This window comes from Pan paniscus, chromosome 7 (genome assembly GCF_029289425.2).
Source record: "Pan paniscus chromosome 7, NHGRI_mPanPan1-v2.0_pri, whole genome shotgun sequence".
Lineage (NCBI taxonomy): Eukaryota > Metazoa > Chordata > Mammalia > Primates > Hominidae > Pan > Pan paniscus.
The window spans coordinates 150,790,191-150,807,595 of NC_073256.2; the positions used below are offsets into that span (position 1 = coordinate 150,790,191).

The following is a 17,405-nucleotide window of genomic DNA, read 5'->3' on the forward strand; positions in this document are numbered from 1 at the left end:
ATCCCCCAGCCCAGGAAACCCAAAACTCACCCTCGAAATTCCCCTTCCTTCCCGACAGTCCCTCTCTCTCCTCCCCAGGTCTTCGTCACACTCGGAATCTCTCCAATATACCTCATCACCACTTTTCTGCTAAATGGCTATTTGTGTACCTATTGATTTTACTCCACTCAACTGTAGCTTAAAGACTTTTTCTTATCCAACTACATAAACATGATAAGTATCAGGGCCAATACTCAGAATATTAAGCCCTCTGCAGGAGCGTCCTGACTGAAGAGAAGGCCTAGCTGTTGGATTAACAGAAGTAAAAGAGATAAAGAAGAATCAGATGGAGATTTCAGAATGAAAAACTGTAAAAACTGACATAAAAACCCCATCCACCAATGGGCTTAATAGCAGAATTGGAATATAATCCTAACTTCAGGATTAATCTCCTTTGTCTCCTGCAGTATACCAATGGCTCCTGAAAATCTGGGAACTGGGAATAACCATTTCTGTACCATGGGGGGCTAACCCCAGGAGTGGCTCAGTGGAGAGGCTTGCTTAAGTGTTAGTGGAGTTTGATTTTGGCTGTGAGGCCACTAACGGGTAGATGAAGCCTCTAGAGAAGTTGAAATCTCCTTCTCCTGGGTTAATGCAAGGGCAACATATACTCACCTCCCTGGATAAAGCTATGGCTTCCAATTTAATTCAGCTTGCCCAACGCACCACTGGAAAGTTTCATCCTTCAGTGGTCCTTCTTCCAGGAGATCTCAGCCTGCAGGGAATAGTTTCAAAGTTTCCAGCCTACAGTGTTGACAGGGTCATCGAACAGCATCACACCTGGCCCATTTTTCCTCCAGGGAAACTGAGGCACAGAGGAAAAGGGACTTAGCTAAGGATCTATTTGAGTGAGCCTGTAAAAGAATTAGAATGAAACCTAGGCCTTCCACTTTACAGTTTTTTCCCACCAACTCCCAGGAGTCCTTATATTTTAAATCATGATTCTTAGTTCCTGGGAGCTGAGCCTGGGCTTGGTAGAAAGGCCAAGGTAGGGAAAGAAGCTGTTTTGCTCTCCATTAGTTCAAAAATTATTTACTAAAAACCATATTGTCATTAGAATTTGTAATGTTTGCCATTGCTGTGTAACAAACCACTCCAAAACTCAGTGGCTTGAAACCGTAAAGTATTTCTTATTGCTCACAAGTCTATGGGTCCTTCAGTGGGTGGTTGTGGTCATCTAGTCAGGATTGGCAGATCTTGGCTGGGTTTTGTGCCAGATCAGCTGGCAGTGGCTGGCATGAAAGGGCCTCACTCATATGTCCTGCAGTTGGCTTGCTGTGGGCTGAGGTGACAAAGGTGTCTGGGTCATATATCTCTCACCCTCCAGTAGGCTAGTCCAAGCTTGTTTACATGGTAGAGAAAAGTTTCCAAGAGAAGATGAAATGATTCAAAGCTTCTGAGCCCTAGGTTTCAAGCTCCACATCACTTCTACCACATTCTTTTGCCATAGCAAGGTCCAAGGCTGGCCATGATTCTAGGAGAGGGGAAATAGCTTCTACCTCTTGATGGACACAACAACAAAATCCCAGTGCCAAAAGGCATGGATGCAGGAGGGCTGGACAATTGTAGTCACTTTTATAGTTTACCATGAGGCTGTTCAAAAATTTTGATTCTATTTCTGTCTGGCTCTTTAGGGCTGTGTGAGCTGCTTTGGTCAATAAATTCGAGTGAATGAAATACGGCACTTCTGGGTGAAAACTTAAAAATCCAATGTGTGATTCTCTTCTTTTCCTTCCTTCTACGGTGGATAGCAGAGGATCACAACAGGGGCCTCCATGACCCCAACTCCATAAATGACTGGGATGATCAAATTCCATCCCCTAGGCCCTCTGTCACCCACGTTGCACATGTAGCATGAGCGAGAGCTACAACCTTTGTTGCTTGAAGTCCCTGAGATCTGGGAATATTTGTTACTGCATCATAACTTGTTATATCCTGACAGATACAAGCCCCTACTATGTGCCAGACACTATCCACTGGGCATAAATCAGTGAACAGGAAAGGCACAATCCTTGCCCTTGGTCAGCTCACAGTCTTTTGAGAACGAAATACAAAACAAGTGAACAAATAAATGTATACTTATAAGCATGTAAATTATGATCTGTACTGTGAAGGAAAAGAATTGGAGTGAAAAAGAAATGAGGAATGAGAGGGATTGTGAAAGAAGGGAATCAATGCAGATCACGTGGTTAAAGGCAAGCCTCTCTGGTAAGGAAGCCTGGAAGCCAAGACATGGAGGGTGGAAGGAAGACAGCTGAGGCAGCCTGGGAGCAAAAGCAAAGCATCCTGGGGTCGAACAGTGGATGAGAAGGCAGAACAGAGTGTGAGAAAGCAGAACAGTGTGTGAGAAGGTGGAATAGAGTGTGAAAAGGTGGAACAGTGTGTGAGAAGGCAAAACAGTGTGTGAGAAGGCTGGAACAGCATGTGAGAAAGTGGAACAGTGTGTGAGAAGGCTGGAATAGAGTGTCAGAAGGCAGAACAGAGTTTAAGAAGGCGAAACAGAGTGTGAGAAGGCAGAACAGTGTGTGAGAAGGTGAATCAGAGTGTGAGAAGGCTGGAACATGTGTGAGAAGGCTGGAACATGTGTGAGAAGGCAGAACAATTTGTGAGAAGATGAAACAGTGTGTGAGAAGGCTGGAACAGTGTGCAAGAAGGCGGAACAGTGTGTGAGAAGGCGGAACAGTGTGTGAGAAGGCGGAACAGTGTGTGAGAAGGTGGAACAGTGTATGAGAAGGTGGAACAGTGTGTGAGAGGGTGGAACAGTGTGTGAGAAGGCAGAACAGTGTGTGAGAGGGAGGAACAGTGTGTGAGAAGGCAAAACAGTATGTGAGAAGGCGGAACAGAGTGTGAGAAGGCGGAACAGTTTGTGAGAGGATGGAAGAGTGTATGGGAAGGTGGAACAGTGTGTGAGAAGGCAGAACAGTGTGTGAGAAGGCGGAACAGAGTGTGAGAGGGTGGAACAGTGTATGAGAAGGCAGAACAGTTTGTGAGAGGATGGAACAGTGTATGGGAAGGTGGAACAGTGTATGAGAAGGCAGAACAGTTTGTGAGAGGATGGAACAGTGTATGGGAAGGTGGAACAGTGTGTGAGAGGGAGGAACTGTGTGGGAAGGCAAAACAGTGTGTGAGAAGGCAGAACAGAGTGTGAGAGGGTGGAACAGTGTGTGAGAAGGCTGGAACAGTGTGTGAGAAGGCAGAACAGAGTGTGAGAGGGTGGAACAGTGTGTGAGAAGGGTGAAACAGTGTGTGAGAAGGCAGAACAGAGTGTGAGAAGGTGGAACAGTGTATGAGAAAGTGACACTGTGTGTGAGAGGGTGGAATAGAGTGTGAGAAGGTAGAACAGTGTGTGAGAGGGCAGAACAGAGTATAAGAGGGCCAGAGAAGGAAGGGCTGGCTCACTGCAGAAGTGAAAGGAGGCCACATAGCAGGGAGAAGTGAAAGGGGAGGGTTCCCCAGGATGAGGATGGTGTGAGGAGGGGGCCAGGCCACAGGGCCTCAGAGCCTGTGGAGAGGAGCTTGGGCTTATTTGAGGCACCTGGGCCCCCCCAGTGCTCAGGGATGTGAAATGGAGTCCTTTGGGAAGATTCCCATTTCCTGCTGGGCTGGGGGCGGTGCAGCAAGCTGCTCACATCCCTTGTTCTTGGGCATAAGCTCCAGAGATGTCAAGGCTCATGCCAGGCCTCACGGCTGCCTCAGAGAAAGGGAAGCGTGACTTCCCCACAGTAATTTTGACACAGTACAATAAACACTCCTCTCTTCCTTGGCTGAGGCCCTGGTCAGGTGGACGCTGGCCATAGGCACCTCTCCGGGCTCTAGCCCCACTCTGGATCCTGCAGAGACCCAAGTAGGGGCAGCTGGTGACCAGAAAGCTGCCTGCAGTTGCTCACCCCTGCCAGGCTCCAGCAGGGCAGGAGACATAGGCCCAGGGCTGGCTGGAGTGACTCAGATGTCCTCGTAAGACACCAAGGCCAGGCCAGGCCAGACTCTGGGATCCTCAGTGGTGTCCCAGCTAGGGTTTCAGTCCTCCCTCACACAAGCCTGCAGGAAAAATAGTGTGTTGTATGGTGCCCATGAAGACCAGAGGCCAGCGAGGCTCAGGGCCTGGGATGGGGCTATGCAAACACACTCTTCTCCTCCATTCTCTCAGACTGTGTTTCTGTCCCCTGTGACAGCTACTGATGGGTGACAATGTCCAGGCTTGTGGTTGAGTGTTCTGCTTGACAGTGGGTGGATGGGGGCAGGGAGAGGTGGGGGAAGCACAGACGGGGCTTCAGCTGGGCCTCCCTTTGTGTTCCACCCTTCTCAGTCTACACACCCGCACCACACACATACACACACCACACCACATATCACACCACACACATACCACACACAGATCACACCACACCACATACATCACACCATACACACCACACACACACCACACCACACACGCACATCACACACTACACACATATATCCACACGCCACACACATGCCACACACAAATAGTCACACAACACACTACACACAACACATACCACACCACACACACATACACATACATATATCACACACCACACATAAATACCCACATGCCATACCACACACACACACACCCCACACTTATACCACACACCACACACACACCCCACACATATACTCACATAGTACACACCCCACACATATACTCACATAGTACACACCCCACACACACCACACACACACCCCACACACTTATACCACACACCACACACACACCCCACACATATACTCACATAGTACACACCCCACACACACCACACACATATACCCACACACACCATGCACACATTACACACATATACCCACACACCACGCACACACCACACATACCACACACATATACCCTCCCACACACACCACACACCACCCCCCCACATAAATACCCCCACACACACTGCACACACCATACACATACACCCACACACACCACACACATACCACACTGCACACACAGCCCACCCACTCTAATCTCTGCCTCCATCTCTATGTGCCATTCCCCTCTTTGTGCCTCAAATCTCCCTCTCCTTTCATCTATAAGGAGATCTACTTTGGATTTAGAGCCCACCCTTAAATCCAGGACCATCTCATCATGAGATCCTTCATTACATCTACAAAGATACTTTTTCCAAATAAAGGTTTTTCCAATGAGGTTCCAGGCAGCTACATTTTTGACCCACAGGGTCAATGGGTTTCACCAGACTCCTAAAGGCAGTCTTGGAGCTTGAGCCCTATGACTTTTCTCACTTGGCGACTCTGCCCAAACACACCACAGGTCACAGCAGTAATGAGAGCAGAATGGTGCCTCCTGCGCTGGGCCCCGCGAGCCACCATGCAGAAGGGACTGGAAGGGCAGGGACTGCAGGAGCTTCCTGCGTTCTCTCTTGCCTCCTCCCCTTGGGTAATGGGGTCCTCTAATATGAGCATGGTGTAGTTGCAGCTCGCCCAAGTGCCCCATGAACAGGTGAGGAACCTGAGGCCTGGGTCACATAAGGAGGCTAGGGACTGGGACTCTGGATTTTTGTATTACCTGGAGTAGGACCCAGAGGTGAGAAAGTAGTTTGATAAACTGAAAGAAGTTATTGTGGCAGACGTAACATGGACCCTGGGTAAGGCTGACAGGTGGGCTGGGTGGGCTGGGGGAGACCTTGCTATACCCACTGGAACAGCAGGAGCCCCTGATCCAGGATTCGCTTCTATCTGGTGACCTGTCCCATAGAGGGGCAGACCCTACCTATCTTCCCAGATCAAAACATGCTTTTGAGGGAGACACAATGAACTCCTTCATGCTAAGGCACAAAGGGTCATGGGGACAATCAGAGTTGACCTCTTCAGAGGTGCAGGCTTTTTCAGACCAGGACTCTGAGAAGACTCCACTTACAGGACAATCTCCTGAACCCTCTCCCATCCCCTCTCTCCAATGCGTAAGGATGCTGGATTCAGAGAAGGGATACGACTTGCCGAAGTCGCACAGTGAGTTAGTAGCAGAGTCAAGACCCAAGCCACGAGACTCCTACAGGTATCCTGCGCTGTTTCTAGCCAACAGCCCCTGCACGCAGTTCTCCCAGTCCAAAAGCTCTCATTCTACAAACGAGCAAGCTGGGGCTGCCGGCTCAACATTGCTTTGTTGGTTTGGGAACAAAACAATAAAAACAATGTGTTGTGTAGACTCTTGTTTTGCTCACAAGCTGAGATCTCTTGGGGCAGAGTTCTTGCTGGGCCCCTCTGAGTCATTAAACTTCAGGCCATCGCAAGCCAGAGCAAAGAGATGTTTTCTGGGTCTGGAGTAGAATGAGGGTGTCTTCCTCCAGCCCCCCAGATCCAGTCCTTGGTTCATGCTCCTTGATCCCAAGGCCACTTCTGTTCTGAGAGTCATTTCAGGAGGCAGGCTATGCGGGCTCTGAGGTCTGGAAGAATCAACTTTGTGTCCTGGGATCCCCTCTTCCCTGCTGTGTGACCTCAGGTGGGTTGCTTAACTTCTCTGCAGTCTCTGGTACTCCCAGCTCAGGGATGCACTGAAGAAAAGCCGCACCCTGCCTGGAGTCAGGAGCAGCACAGTCCTCCATGCAAGCCAGTTTCCTCCATTCCACTTCAAACTCAAGGCGGTCCTTTCCTAGTGGTACAAACAGGAACTGAGCAGGCTGGAATGGCTGTTTGAAAGAACTTTCTGGCCAAGAGGGTGTGTCTACACAACTTGGTTCTCTGCCCCCAGGGATCTGGGAAAAGTTCCAGGCCTGAGCAAGTTTATCAAATTCCTTTCTTTACCCACCCAGCCTTGAATTTCATGGAAAACAAAATAGAGAAGAAAAAAACAAAGTAGCCTAACATTTGCTTTAGTTAGTGCATGGATTTTAAAGTCTCTCGAAGCTGGGTTTCTGCACTTCGCTGTCTCCTTACTGGGTCTCCTGGGTAAGATATTTCAGTCCCTCTGAGCTCAGTTTCCCCATTTCCTGCATGTAAAATGGGTTCAGTGATGAAGCTCCTGCTCTGTGTTAAAGGGCGAGTGAGCCATGCCCGAGAGCGTGCAGCACAGCTCTTGGTATGACGTCAGTGGTCACGGTATGACAGAACTGGTTGTTGTTGCCGTGGACAGCCTTTTTCACACTCTGCCACAGTGTCTCCTGCAACAGTTCTTGGCTCTAGCCCTATTTCTGTGTTCATCCAGAAAGTTCTCTTTCTTCTCCACACGATTGCTCAGCTGCTCACTTGCTGGTCTCTCTGGGCCACAACTTTCTCCCCTGAACAAGCAGAGGCTTAGTGACCTCTGAGGGGTTGTTCAGCTGTGACATCCTCAGAGCCAGCGTGGCCTTTGCATATTTTCAGACAGCTATAACGTCCTTCTCCTCATACGTTAACCTCCTCTTCTCCAACCCAAACGGAGGCAGCGCATGTTTTGGCTCTTCAGTATCCATTCCCCCTAGAGTCTGACAAGAATTTTGTTTAGAGGGTCCGGGCGTTGAGCTCTGCTCAGTGCATGCAGCCACACAATATGCTTTTGGACGTGGCTTCCTAGAGGGGATGTTATGTTCCACCTCCTTGAAGGCGCCCATTTCTGGGGTTGCCCCTTCCAGGGAGCTGGTTCCTAGTTAAGAATATGAGAATGTATGCAAAGGGAGGCAGGCAACAGCACGAACAGCCACGCTTCTAGAAGATTCTAGGGAGCGCGCAGGAGCAGCGCAGAGGGAGTAGGAATGAACAGGCGGAGGACCCGGGGTCACGAGACCGTTGGGTGGGAGGAGCCAGCAGCCAGGGAGGTTCCAGTCTGTTCTGCCTCGCGGCAGCCGCCCTCTTCTGCGTGGTCATGCCAAGCCAGCGCCTGGGCCTGGAACCGGGCCGCAGCCCCCCAGCTTCGCCCACCACCTCCCTACCATGGACCCCTGCAAAGTGAACGAGCTTCGGGCCTTTGTGAAAATGTGTAAGCAGGATCCGAGCATTCTGCACACCGAGGAAATGCGCTTCCTGAGGGAGTGGGTGGAGAGCATGGGAGTTAAAGTACCACCTGCTACTCAGAAAGCTAAATCAGAAGAAAATACCGAGGAAGAAAAACCTGATAGTAAGAAGGTGGAGGAAGACTTAAAGGCAGACGAACCATCAAGTGAGGAAAGTGATCTAGAAATTGATAAAGAAGATGTGATTGAACCAGACACTGATGCTCCTCAAGAAATGGGAGATGAAAATGCGGAGATAACGGAGGAGATGATGGATCAGGCAAATGATAAAAAAGTGGCTGCTATTGAAGCCCTAAATGATGGTGAACTCCAGAAAGCCATTGAGTTATTGACAGACGCCATCAAGCTGAATCCTCACTTGGCCATTTTGTATGCCAAGAGGGCCAGTGTCTTCGTCAAATTACAGAAGCCAAATGCTGCCACCCAAGACTGTGACAGAGCCATTGAAATAAATCCTGATTCAGCTCAGCCTCACAAGTGGCGAGGGAAAGCACACAGACTTCTAGGCCACTGGGGAGAAGCAGCCCTTGCCTGTAAATTGGATTATGATGAAGATGCTAGTGCAATGCTGAAAGAAGTTCAACATAGGGCACAGAAAATTGCAGAACATTGGAGAAAGTATGAGCGAAAACATGAAGAGCGAGAGATCAAAGAAAGAGTAGAACGAGTTAAGAAGGCTCGAGAAGAGCATGAGAGAGCCCAGAGGGAGGAAGAAGCCAGACGACAGTCAGGAGCTCAGTATGGCTCTTTTCCAGGTGGCTTTCCTGGGGGAATGCCTGGTAATTTTCCCAGAGGAATGCCTGGAATGGGAGGGGGCATGTCTGGAATGGCTGGAATGCCTGATTCAATGAAATTCTTAGTGATCCAGAGGTTCTTGCAGCCATGCAGGATCCAGAAGTTATGGTGGCCTTCCAGGATGTGGCTCAGAACTCAGCAAATGTGTCAAAATACCAGAGCAACCCAAAGGTTATGAATCTCATCAGTAAATTGTCAGCCAAATTTGGAGGTCAAGCGTAATGCCCTTCTGATAAATAAAGCCCTTGCTGAAGGAAAAGCAACCTAGATCACCTTATGGATGTCACAATAATACAAACCAATGTACCTTCTCATCAAGAGAGCTGGGGTGCTTTGAAGATAATCCCTACCCCTCTCCCCCAAATACAGCTGAAGCATTTTACAGTTTGCCATTAGGTTTGCCTTTAGGGTATTCATTCAGATAATGTTTTCCTACTAGGAATTACAAACTTTAAACGCTTTTTAAAACAAATGTAAAGGGTCTGTTAATTCTTATATTTTTCTTTACTCATCATTTTGGATTTTTTTTCTTTGAATTATTGGGCAGGGAATATACTTATGTATGGAAGATTACTGCTCTAATTTGAGTGAAAGTTATTAGCGCGAGGCAAACATAACTCATTTGAGGATAAAAAAAAAGAAGAATTTTGTTTAAAGAGTTATTCTCCCTCACTTGTGGGCCAGTTTGGTGGGATATAAATCAGGATGGGATACACAGCCCTGGATGAGCTGTCGGTGTTTGGCCAAAGCCAGGCCCTTTACACTATCTTACCAGACTTTGAATCTCTGGCAGAAATATATGAGATGGAGGAATGAACAGAAGTCATTTGCTCCAGTGATTGGCCCCATGGTCATCTGAATACAGCCCCCAAAGATATCCATGTTTCTAATCCCTGGAACCTGTAAATATGTTACTTTACATGGCAAAAAGCCGGGCGCAGTGGCTCATGCCTGTAATCCCAGCACTTTGGGAGACTGAGGTGGGTGGATCATGAGGTCAGGTGTTTGGGACCAGCCTGACCAACATGGTGAAACCCCGTCTCTACCAAAAATACAAAAATTAGTCAGGCGTGGTGGTCCACACCTGTAATCCCAGCTATTCAGGAGGTTGAAGCAGGAGAATCACCTGAACCTCGGAGGCAGAGGTTGTAGTGAGCCAAGATCATACCACTGCGCTACAGCCTGGGTGACAGAGCGAGACTCCATCTCAAAAAAATAAATAAATAAATAAAAATAAATAAACAGCAAAAAATTTTTGCAGATGTTATTAGGTTAAGATTTGAGGTGATGTATTAGTCCATTTGGGCTGCTATAACAAAATACCTGATACCAGGTAACTGATAAACAGCATAAATGTATTTCTCACAGTTCTGGAGGCTGGAAAGTCCAAGATCAAGGCTCCAGCAGATTCAGTGTCTGGAGAGGGTCTGCTTTCTGATTCATAGATGGCAACTTCTAGCTGTCTCCTCACATGGTGTAAGGAGCAAACAGGTTGCTCAAGCCTCTTTTATGAATCCCATCCATGAAGATGGAGCCCTCATGATCTAATCACCTCCCAGAGGCTGCACCTCTTACTACCACCACTGTACGGAGTAGGTTTCAACACATGGGTTTTGGGGGAACAAAATCATTCAGACTATAGCAGTTGAGGAAATTATATGGATTGACCTGGTAGACTAATATAATTACAAGGGTCCTTAGGAGAGGGAGGCAGGAGGATCACAGTCAGAACTAGAAGAAGGTGATGTGATGATGGAAGCAAGGGCGAAAAGGGCATTTGATATGGGGGCCATGAGCCAAAGAATGTGGCAACCTCTAGAAGCTGGAAAAGGCAGAAAATAGATTCTCCCCTGGAGCCCTCAAAAGGAAAGCAAACCTGCTGACATCTGGATTTTAGACTTCAGACCTGAAGAATTATCGGTGAACAAATTTGTGTTACTTCAAGCCACCAAATTTGCAGTAATTATTACAACAGCAAGGGGAATCTAATGTAGGCCCTGATGAGACATCGGCACTGAAGCCCTGGAGCTCCTGATTCCAGCCTTTTCCTGAGCCTGCCTGTCCGGCCTTCTCTTTGATTCTGCAAGATTCCTGATATTGCATTTTGCCCATGCTCCACTGAAGAGCCGCTCTACTGTGCTTTCCCCAGCGGAGCATGTTCTCCACCCTGTGTGGTGCTGTTTGCTCCACATGGTTGCTCCTTTGGTTGTTTATTTCACATTTAGGTTGGCAGTTCTGACTCATAATAGCTGATAAGGCATGGTTGATGATGTTTGTTTGGACTTGTTGCAAACACTCAGAAGAAGAATATTATGCTGGATGTAACAAATGCAAGTTTTCAGGTTCCTTAAGCTGCCTTTAAGAAAATGTTAGAGAAAATACAGGAGAAAGATGAGCAGAGTCTGGAATCCTCCTGAGAAAGTTGGCCACAGTTGTATGCATCATGGTAGTTCATAGATCATAGAGGCCACCCCATTTATGACTTCAGGGTTGGAAGAGAGCAGAACGTGTGTGATACAGAGAGCTCATGCAAAGACCGCTCCCTTTAGCTTTGATTTTGTTACTGCTTTCATTTCCATGAAAGCATTCTTAGTGCTAATGGTCTGAGCCTTCAGTTATTTATTTAACTCAGATATCTCTGGAAATCATGTTTTCCTGTCTTCACCCATCACCATCTTCATTTTGTTGTTGTTGTTCTGTTGTTGTTGAGGCAGTCTTGCTCTGTCACCCAGGATGGAGTGCAGTAGTGCAATTACAGCTCACTAGAGCCTCCACCTCCTAGTCTCAAGTGATCCTCCCACCTCAGCCTCCTGAGTAGCTAGGACTACAGGCATGTGCCACCATGCCTGGCTAATTTTAATTTTTTTTTTTTTTTTTTTTTTGTAGAGATGGGGTCTTCCTATGTTGCCTAGGCTGGTATCAAACTCCTGGGCTCAAGCAATCCTCCCACTTCAGCCTCCCAAAGTGCTACGAATACAAGAGGCATGAGCCACCACACCCAGCCATCTTTACATTTTACCTGTACCCTTCTCTGTTGGCCTCCAGACTCTTCTCCTCTGGAACAGGAGTGATCTAAAAAGCTAGGCTGCTGAACATTAACTCTCCCCTGCTTTACATTCATGAAAGCTTTTTATTGATCTCAGGCTAAACGTTCAGCCTTTAAGCATGACTGACCAGGCCTTCCCAGGTCCATCCATGCCCTTTCCCACAATGGGCCCATGACATCCCCTCTTATTCCAGCCACGTGAGATGTCTCTAGCTCCTGATCCACTTTGGATTTCCTGTCCTCCAACCCTTTCCTCTGCCCACCATGCCAAGCCCATGAAGATGATAGAGAGCAATGGTTACATGGGCACGCGTTAATGGTCATAATCCCAGTTCTTCCATCTCCTAGCAGTGTGGTCTTGGACACATGACTTAACCTCACTGGGCCTTTGTTTCATCATTGCTCTGATGAGGAAAATAATATACCTCCTTCTTAAGGGCAGGGGTAAGTTTAAATGAATTTTTATAGGTAGGGCTTAGAACAGTGCCTGGTATGTGTTATATGATATTCTAGTTGCTATCTCATTTCTTTAGCTAAGAAAATATTTTCCGGTATTTCAAAACTGCATTCAAATGTTAATTCTTCCATGGAAACTTCTTTGAATTCTGCTGTTTCACCTTCTGTTCTGCCAATGTTTGCTTCATATATCTAGAATCGCTCATGTTTGGTACACAAATATTTATAATTGTTATGTCTTACTGCTGAATTGACCCCATTATCACTATATAATGTCTTTCTTTTTTTCTCCTGTGTCAGTATTTGATTTAATGTCTGTTTTGTCTGATATTAGTAAACTATCCCTACTCTCTTTGGGTTACAATTTGCATAAAATATATTTCTCTATCCTTTTACTTTCAGCCTATGTGTGTCCTTAAGAGCTTAAGTGAGTCTCTTATAGGCAGCATATTATTAGATCCTATTCTAAAAATATCTGTTCGGTTCATCTATGTCTTTTGGTTAGGGAGTTTAATCTATGTGGAACCTTCTTTAACCATCCCTTTCACTGTGAGAGCTCTTGGTGCCCTCAGAGCCTGCACATCTCCCAGCATGGCACTTGAGCTACTAGACTGTTGTATTTGTTTAATCTCAATATTTCATTTAAGTCTGTGGCTCTTTGAGAACGGGAATTTTGCCATTTCTCCAGCCACTTAGTATAGTGCCTGGCATTTAGCAGCCACTCCATGCATTTTATTAAACAAACACTATAGATGAGAATAATAGTAGCTAATATTTATTGAACACTTGGACTAGGTGCAGTGTGCAGCTCTTTACTTACATTATTTCTTTCAATTCTTACCACAAACTTACAAAATACAGACTATGATTATCTCTATTTTACACATAAGGAAACTCAAGTTCAAAGGAGTAAAGGGAATTTTGAAATTTACCCAAATGGAAAATAGCAGACCAGGATTCAAGTCCAGGTCACCCAATTCCAAGCCTGAGTTTTTAACCCACCTCACCTTTGCATCAGTTAGCATTAGGGGTTGCTGCATGTAACAGAAAACCCCAAGTTGTAGTTTCCTAGACAGGAGGAAAGTTATTTCTCTCTTATGCAAATGAAGCCCAAAGGAATGCAGCCCAGGCTGGCCTGGCCACACAGCAGTTTCACCAGGAGCCCAAGTTTCTGTTTTCTGTGTGCCTCCCTCAGTATATAGCTTCTGTCATCGAGGTGTCATGGCCCAAGATGGCCTATATAGCTTATATAGCTCCAGTGAAACATGTATTAGGCACTGTTCTAAGCCCTACTGATAACATCCACATTCCACATCAACGACAGGGTGGGGCAGGTCAGAAGGGGCACTCTTTCCCTTCAAGGTAAATTGCTGGAAGTTTTATGCACAATTTTTATTGCTGTATAAGAAATTACCAAAACCTAACAACTTAACATGCCTGTATTACATCAGGTTCTGTGAGTTAGGAGTCTAGGCATGGCCTAGCTGGGCTCTCTACTTCAGGTTCTCATGAAGCTGAAATCCAGGTGACTTTGGCTATATTCTCATCAGAGGCTCAACTGGGGAAGCGCCTAGCATAATAATAGACTAGTAAGAAATCCACTCCTTTAAAACAGCAAGGATGCAAGCTTTTGCCTATCATACTAAGTTTACATTTATGTATGCCTGCTGCATTAGCACATCTCAACACACCTATTCTGTCTTTGGCATCCTTAATTTTTGTAGAGGCTGTCTCGTCAGTTATAGTCAATATTTTTCTGGGCAATAACACAAAAACCAGGATGTTTCTTCAGTATATTCTTCTTCACAGACTTGTTCTGGCATCAGGTTTTTATTGGAAATGGCCTTGGCAAACTCATCAATTAATTTCTCTGTTGCTTCATCATCAGCAGATGCTTTATCATTACAAATCATTAAAAATTTAATGTCATGTCTTTTCTCCAAATTCTGCAACCATCTTGTTGAATTATCACAGTTTCCTTCGATTTGCAGTTCACTGGGGTTGATGTTTGCTTGTTTCACGATCACCATACTATTAAGTGGCATGTGTTCACTGCAATGCTGAGAGATCCACTTTTTTCAAAACATAACTGAGACCTTCATTTTCAGCTTGATGCTAAAAATTTAGTGTTTTTCTATTTTTTTAATGTATGTTCATCATTTTCAGCATAGAACTTTAACGACTTATCATCCTGTTTCTTCAGGTTCTATATGGTGGACATTGCAACACTACAGTCTTCTATAAGACATTTCACACTTACACCATTTTCTCAAACAGCTTTGACTTTCTGTGCTATAAGCATAAATGCTTTCTCTTTTTCTTATCATTCTTATCCATAGGGGTATCTGGAGGCCTTGCTGACATTTTCATCAATGTCTTTACACTACAGAGCAGAAAATAAGCAAATAAACCATGAGTAATGCATGATGGTCTTGGCCCCATGTGGGGCATCATGGAGAATCTGCTGCTGGTGCCTCCAGCCTGCACACATGTCAGGTAATTATCCTTTGTGTGCTTGCTTACATGAGAAAATCTGGGCATACTCAGAAAAGATACATCATGGCTAAACAGGGCTGGGAGGATCTTTTTTCCCTTGGGGACACTGAAGAAACTATGTGTTGTGTGCCTGAGTTTTGACTGTGACCCATCATATGAGGTCAAGTGTAGCATTTTTCATTTGTGGCATCATATTGACACTCAAAATGTTTTGGATTTTGGAGCATTTCCAATTTTGGATTTTCAGGTTAGGGATGTTCAACCTGTATAACAGCAACAACAAAGATGCATTAGGTTAAAAAAATAGGGCAGAGAACTGTATGTACAAAATGACCTCAATCATGTAAAACATATGTGCAATAAAAATAATATGAAAGATAGATTACAAAAATAATTACAATGTTTGTATTTGGCTGATGAGATTCCAGGTGCATTTTCTTCCTTCTTTGCATATTTTTATGTTTCCTATATTTTACATAATTGGCAAGGATTACTTCTAGTGTCATAAAAATGGAGGAGAAAGACAGACATCCACTTGCACTGACGGGGAACTGCATGAGTGGGACATGGTTGCAGTGGCAGCTGGCTTCAGGGCTCCCTCTGTCAAGCTGAAAAATGAGCATTCCTCCCAGAAAACCATCACCTAGCAAGGGGGGAGGGTCTCTGAGCCCATTAGGCTAGAGTTACTCTTCCCATTGCATCCAAAATGATCAGAAGTGGAAGAGTTGTTTTGAGGCTGGGGCAGGATGATATGCAATCCATCAGGGCCCATATGATGCTCACCCATAGGCAACAGCAACCTAGGAAAAATTCTCTGCATCCTGCCTGCAGCTGATGCTGTCAATGTCCTGTCTAGATGCCCTCAGCGGCCTGTTGCTTCCTTCCCAAAGCACCTGCATGTATGTCTGAGCAGAAGCTTGCTCATCCTGTGCAGAGAGCAGACCAGAGGAGCCCTGGAGTCCAGGAGCAGCCCGTAGACAATGACAGATAGGATTTGGTGGATACACGTCCAGCTCTTTCACCCACCAGTGCTGAGTCAAGCTCTCTGCTGTCTCCCAGAGACACCCAATAGGACTGAGCCATGGTGCTCACAGTTGTGACTGCTCGTTGGTGCATTCTGCATTGCGTTCTCTTCCCTGCCTCACTTTCTTGCTCCTGGTGCTTCCTGAGATCATTTCCTGAGTAAACTATGTCCACATATCCCTGTGTTAGAGTCTGATTCTTGGGTAGCTCAACCTAAGATTTGACACCTCTCGCTGGCTCTGCTGCAGCCTCGTAAACATTCTTAGCTCCTCATATATCTTACCCCAGGGACACAGGAAAGGCAACTGTCAGCATAGGACATAGAGGTGGAGAGAACGCCAGAAATAGGCTAATGATGAACACTGAGTTCATTCAAATGTTGAAGTAGTTCAAAACAAACGTGAGACTCATGGCTCGGAAACAGACTGCAAGTAATTTTAAAAATCACTAATAAAAAGTACAATAACTAGGTGATGGAAACAGAGGAATATTATAAACATAGGTAGGGGCACAGGCTTTCTCATTTTACGTAGTGGGAACTTAATGCCACTGCTTGACATTGGAGCATGTAGCCAAAATCAAGAAAAGAAAAAAGAAATGCAACCTCAATGTTTTTCCTATTGACATATATTTTTAGTAGAAAAAATATTCAGAAAATAGCATCTTTTGCTGTACAAATTTTTATCAAGTTCCGCATTCTCTTGAATTTCATTGGTATTTCCTTTTCTTCATTTTAATTTAAAATTTGAAGGGATACTCTAGTGATCTAGAGTATCTCATTTTTGTCAAAGTACTTCTATTATTAATTCAACGCCTATGTATTCGGCACCTGCTCTGTGCCGTGTGCTGTTCTAGATGCTGGAGATGCCTCAGGGAAGAAGGCAGACAGCCGTTCTCTCCCCAGGCGCTCTTGCTGTGGGGTCTCCAGGGTAGGAAAGACTTGCGGTCCATTCATAAACTGTATGTGATGATGTTTACCAAATAACAACAGTTTTTCTTCCGGGTGGTGGGATTTTGGATGACCTTTTACCATCTCTTTCTTCTTTACAGTATTGCTTGAACTTAAAAGAAAAATCATACATAAGTTTCACAAAAACACCAGCCGGGCATGGTGGCTCACGCCCAGCACTTTGGGAGGCCGAGGTGGGTGGATCACTTGAGGTCAGGAGTTCAACAGCAGCCTGGCCAACATGGTGAAACCCTCTCTCTACTAAAAACACAAAAATTAGCCAGGTGGGGTGCCGCACACCTGTAGTTCCAGCTACCCGGGAGGTTGAGGCAGGAGAATCACTTGAGCTTGGGAGGTGGAGGTTGCCGTGAGCCCAGATTGCACCGCTGCACGTCAGCCTGGGTGACAAAGTGAGACTCTGTCTCAAAAAAAAAAAAAAAAAAATTTTACAAAAACACAGAACTGCCTTTTTGTTTGTTTGTTTGACAATTCTTGGTCTCCAGATTTTCAAAGACCTCAGCCTGACACACAAGGCACTGGTGTCTGGGAACTGATGAGAGGATGTCAGCCCCTTGTCCCAGCACACAGCTGCGGGCCCCCTATGTTGCTGGAATAGAACCATAGAGGCAGG

At 45.9% G+C, this 17,405-nt stretch overlaps 1 pseudogene; it reads left to right on the forward strand.

Annotated features, from left to right (window-relative positions):
* Positions 1–7,840: 7,840 nt before the first annotated feature.
* LOC100988205 (hsc70-interacting protein-like) lies at positions 7,841–9,041 on the forward strand (annotated as a pseudogene).
* The last annotated feature ends 8,364 nt before the right edge of the window (positions 9,042–17,405 follow it).